Below are 5785 nucleotides of genomic sequence, written 5' to 3' on the forward strand. Positions count from 1 at the left end.
CAGTAGGGTAGATATAACAACATGTACAGACCAGTAGGGTTTATATAACAACATGTACAGACCAGTAGGGTAGATATAACAACATGTACAGACCAGTAGGGTAGACATAACAACATGGCCAGACCAGTAGGGTTTATATAACAACATGTACAGACCAGTAGGGTAGATATAACATCATGTACAGACCAGTAGGGTAGATATAACAACATGTACAGACCAGTAGGGTAGATATAACAACATGTACAGACCAGTAGGGTAGATATAACAACATGTACAGACCAGTAGGGTATATATAACAACATGTACAGACCAGAAGGGTAGATATAACATCATGTACAGACCAGTAGGGTAGACATAACAACATGGCCAGACCAGTAGGGTAGACATAACAACATGGCCAGACCAGTAGGGTTTATATAACAACATGTACAGACCAGTAGGGTAGATATAACAACATGTACAGACCAGTAGGGTAGACATATAACAACATGTACAGACCAGTAGGGTAGATATAACAACATGTACAGACCAGTAGGGTTTATATAACAACATGTACAGACCAGTAGGGTAGATATAACAACATGTACAGACCAGTAGGGTAGATATAACAACATGTACAGACCAGTAGGGTTTATATAACAACATGTCCAGACCAGTAGGGTAGATATAACAACATGTCCAGACCAGTAGGGTTTATATAACAACATGTACAGACCAGTAGGGTAGATATAACAACATGTACAGACCAGTAGGGTTTATATAACAACATGTACAGACCAGTAGGGTTTATATAACAACATGTACAGACCAGTAGGGTTTATATAACAACATGTACAGACCAGTAGGGTAGATATAACAACATGTACAGACCAGTAGGGTAGATATAACAACATGTACAGACCAGTAGGGTAGATATAACAACATGTACAGACCAGTAGGGTAGATATAACAACATGTACAGACCAGTAGGGTAGATATAACAACATGTACAGACCAGTAGGGTAGACATAACAACATGTACAGACCAGTAGGGTAGATATAACAACATGTACAGACCAGTAGGGTAGATATAACAACATGTACAGACCAGTAGGGTAGATATAACAACATGTACAGACCAGTAGGGTTTATATAACAACATGTACAGACCAGTAGGGTAGATATAACAACATGTACAGACCAGTAGGGTAGATATAACAACATGTACAGACCAGTAGGGTTTATATAACAACATGTCCAGACCAGTAGGGTAGATATAACAACATGTACAGACCAGTAGGGTAGATATAACAACATGTACAGACCAGTAGGGTAGATATAACAACATGTACAGACCAGTAGGGTTTATATAACAACATGTACAGACCAGTAGGGTAGATATAACAACATGTACAGACCAGTAGGGTAGATATAACAACATGTACAGACCAGTAGGGTAGATATAACATGTACAGACCAGTAGGGTTTATATAACAACATGTACAGACCAGTAGGGTAGATATAACATCATGTACAGACCAGTAGGGTAGTCATGTACAGACCAGTAGGGTAGATATAACAACATGTACAGACCAGTAGGGTAGATATAACAACATGTACAGACCAGTAGGGTAGATATAACAACATGTCCAGACCAGTAGGGTTTATATAACAACATGTACAGACCAGTAGGGTAGATATAACAACATGTCCAGACCAGTAGGGTAGAGGGTGAATACGTACAGACACACAGCGGCAGCTGTCCAGACCAGAGGTGATCCTGCTGGCAGATGCGGACCGAGGATCCTATGAGTCTGAAGCCAGGGTTACACTGGTAGACCACGGTGTCTCTGTATCCGAAGTTCTCCCCTATCGCCTGACCGTTCACCGTCTGTTCCGGGATACCGCAGTGACCAGCTGGAGAGGGGGGGGTTAGGGGGCAATCAATCAATCAATCAAATGTATTTAGCATATCGACACTTTTTTTTACAACAATATTTACTACGACGTGCAAAGTTAAACTCATGGGGCAAGTCTGAAATGTCCTGTTTCTTACGCAGTCCACTACTCTAGTGAAAAGCAGTGCTTTGTATAGGGAATATGGAGTCACTTCAGACACAGTTATGTACAGTCAGACATCTAAGAAAAGAGAAAGCAAGCAGTCTATGTCTCCTCTATGTATCCTCTATGTCTCCTCTATGTATCCTCTATGTCTCCTCTATATATCCTCTATGTATCCTAAATGTCTCCTCTATGTATCCTCTATATATCCTCTATATATCCTCTATATATCCTCTATGTATCCTCTATGTATCCTCTATATCCTCTATATATCCTCTATGTATCCTATATGTATCCTCTATATCTCATCTATGTTATCTCTATGTATCCTCTATATATATTCTATGTATCCTCTATATATCCTCTATATATCCTCTATATGTCCTCTATATATCCTCTATGTATCCTCTATATATCCTCTATATATCCCCTATATGCCCTCTATTTATCCTCTATATGTCCTCTATATATCCTCTATATGTCCTCTATATATCCTCTATATATCCTCTATGTGTCCCCTATGTGTCCTCTATATATCATCTTTATGTCCTCTATATGTCCTCTATATGTCCTCTATGTATCCTCTATGTATCCTCTATATGTCCTCTATATGTCCTCTATATGTCCTCTATGTCTCCTCTATATATCCTCTATGTGTCCTCTATATGTCATCTATTTAGCCTCTATGTATCCTCTATATGTCCTCTATATATCCTCTATATATCCTCCATGTCTCCTCTATGTGTCCTCTATATATCCTCTATGTGTCCTCTATGTGTCCTCTATGTATCCTCTATGTATCCTCTATGTATCCTCTATGTATCCTCTATGTATCCTCTTTATATCCTCTATGTCTCCTCTATGTATCCTCTATGTATCCTCTACGTATCCTCTATGCATCCTCTATGTATCCTCTATATGTCCTCTATATGTCCTCTATATATCCTCTATATCCTCTATGTGTCCTCTATATGTAATCTATTTAGCCTCTATGTATCCTCTATGTATCCTCTATATGTCCTCTATATATCCTCTATATATCCTCTATGTCTCCTCTATGTGTCCTCTATATATCCTCTATGTGTCCTCTATGTATCCTCTATGTATCCTCTATGTGTCCTCTATGTATCCTCTATGTATCCTCTATGTATCCTCTATGTATCCACTACGTATCCTCTATGCATCCTCTATGTATCCTCTATATGTCCTCTATATGGCCTCTATATATCCTCTATATCCTCTATATCTCCTCTATATATCCTCTATATCCTCTATATGTCCTCTATATGTATCCTCTATATATCCTCTATATGTCCTCTATGTATCCTCTATATGTCCTCTATGTATCCTCTTATATCCTCTATATGTCCTCTATATGTAATCTATTTAGCCTCTATGTATCCTCTATATGTCCTCCATATATCCTCTATGTCTCCTCTATGTATCCTCTATGTATCCTCTACGTATCCTCTATGTATCCTCTATGTATTCTCCATATATCCTCTATGTCTCCTCTATGTATCCTCTATGTATCCTCTATGTATCCTCTATGTCTCCTCTATGTATCCTCTATGTATCCTCTATGTATCCTCTATGTATCCTCTATGTATCCTCTATGTATTCTCTATATATCCTCTATGTCTCCTCTATGTATCCTCTATGTATCCTCTATGTATTCTCTATGTCTCCTCTATGTCTCCTCTATGTATCCTCTATGTATTCTCTATGTATCCTCTATGTCACCTCTATGTATCCTCTATATATCTTCTACATACAGTTGAAGTCGGAAGTTTACATATACTTTAGCCAACTACATTTAAACTCAGTTTTTCACAATTCCTGACATTTAATCCTAGTAAAAATGATAGTTTTAGGTCAGTTAGGATCGCCACTTTAATTTTAAGAATGTGAAATGTCAGAATTAATAGTAGGGAGAATGATTTATTTCAGCTTTTATTTCTTTCATCACATTCCCAGTGGGTCAGAAGATTACATACACTCAAATAGTATTCGGTAGTATTGCCTTTAAATTGTTTAACGTTCAAACGCTTCGGGTAGCCTTCCACAAGCTTCCCACAATAAGTTGGGGGAATTTTGGCTCATTCCTCTGGACAGAGCTGATGTAATTAAGTCAGGTTTGTAGGCCTCCTTGCTAGCACACGCTTTTTCAGGTCTGCTTACACATTTTCTATAGGATTGAGGCCAGAGCTTTGTGATGGCAACTCCAATACCTTGACTTTGTTGTCCATTTTGCCACAACTTTGGAAGTATGCTTGGGGTCATTGTCCATCTGGAAGACCCATTTGCGACCAAGCTTTAACTTCCTGACTGATGTCTTAAGATGTTGCTTAAATATATCCACGTAATTTTGCTCCCTCATGACGCCATCTATTTTGTGAAGTGCACCAGTCCCTCCTGCAGCAAAGTACCCCCACAACATGATGCTGCCACCCCCGTGCTTCACGGTTGTGATGGTGTTCTTCGGTTTGCAAGCTTCCCTTTTTCCTCCAAACATAACGATGGTCATTATGGGCAAACAGCTCTATTTTTGTTTCATCAAACCATTCATCAGACATTTTTCCAAACATACGATCTTTGTCCCCATGTGCAAGGTCCTTTGCTGATGAACCAGATTGTGGAGGTCTACAATGTTGTTTCTGAAGTCTTTTTCTTAACAATTTATTTTTGATTTTCCCATGACGTCAAGCAAAAGAGGCACTGAGTTTGAAGGTAGGCCCTGGAATACATCCACAGGTACACCTCCAATTGACCCAAATGATGTCAATTAGCCTATCAGAAGCTTCTAAAGCCATGACATAATTTTCTGGATTTTTCCAAGCTGTTTAAAAGCACAGTTAACTTAGTGTATGTAAACTTCTGACCCACTGGAATTGTGATACAATGAATTATAAGTGAAATAATCTGTCTGTAAACAATTGTTTGAAAAAATTACTTGTGTCATGCACAAAGTAGATGTCCTAACCGACTTGCCAAAACTATAGTTTGTTAACAATAAATTTGTGGAGAGGTTGAAAAACGAGTTTTTATACTCCAACCTAAATGTCTGTAAACTTCCCACTTCAACTGTATATAACATATGGACACTTTTACAACACTGTGTTGCTGTGACCAGGGTCTGTAGTGACGCCTGAGAAGCAACACTGTGTTGCTGTGACCAGGGTCTGTAGTGATGCCTGAGAAGCAACACTGTGTTGCCGTGACCAGGGTCTGTAGTGATGCCTGAGAAGCAACACTGTGTTGCCGTGACCAGGGTCTGTAGTGATGCCTGAGAAGCAACACCGTGTTGCCGTGACCAGGGTCTGTAGTGATGCCTGAGAAGCAACACTGTGTTGCCGTGACCAGGGTCTGTAGTGACGCCTGAGAAGCAACACTGTGTTGCCGTGACCAGGGTCTGTAGTGACGCCTGAGAAGCAACACTGTGTTGCTGTGACCAGGGTCTGTAGTGATGCCTGAGAAGCAACACTGTGTTGCTGTGACCAGGGTCTGTAGTGATGCCTGAGAAGCAACACTGTGTTGCCGTGACCAGGGTCTGTAGTGACGCCTGAGAAGCAACACTGTGTTGCTGTGACCAGGGTCTGTAGTGATGCCTGAGAAGCAACACTGTGTTGCCGTGACCAGGGTCTGTAGTGATGCCTGAGAAGCAACACTGTGTTGCCGTGACCAGGGTCTGTAGTGATGCCTGAGAAGCAACACTGTGTTGCTGTGACCAGGGTCTGTAGTGATG

Source organism: Oncorhynchus keta, unplaced genomic scaffold, assembly GCF_023373465.1.
Source record: "Oncorhynchus keta strain PuntledgeMale-10-30-2019 unplaced genomic scaffold, Oket_V2 Un_contig_27999_pilon_pilon, whole genome shotgun sequence".
NCBI classification, from domain to species: Eukaryota; Metazoa; Chordata; class Actinopteri; order Salmoniformes; family Salmonidae; genus Oncorhynchus; species Oncorhynchus keta.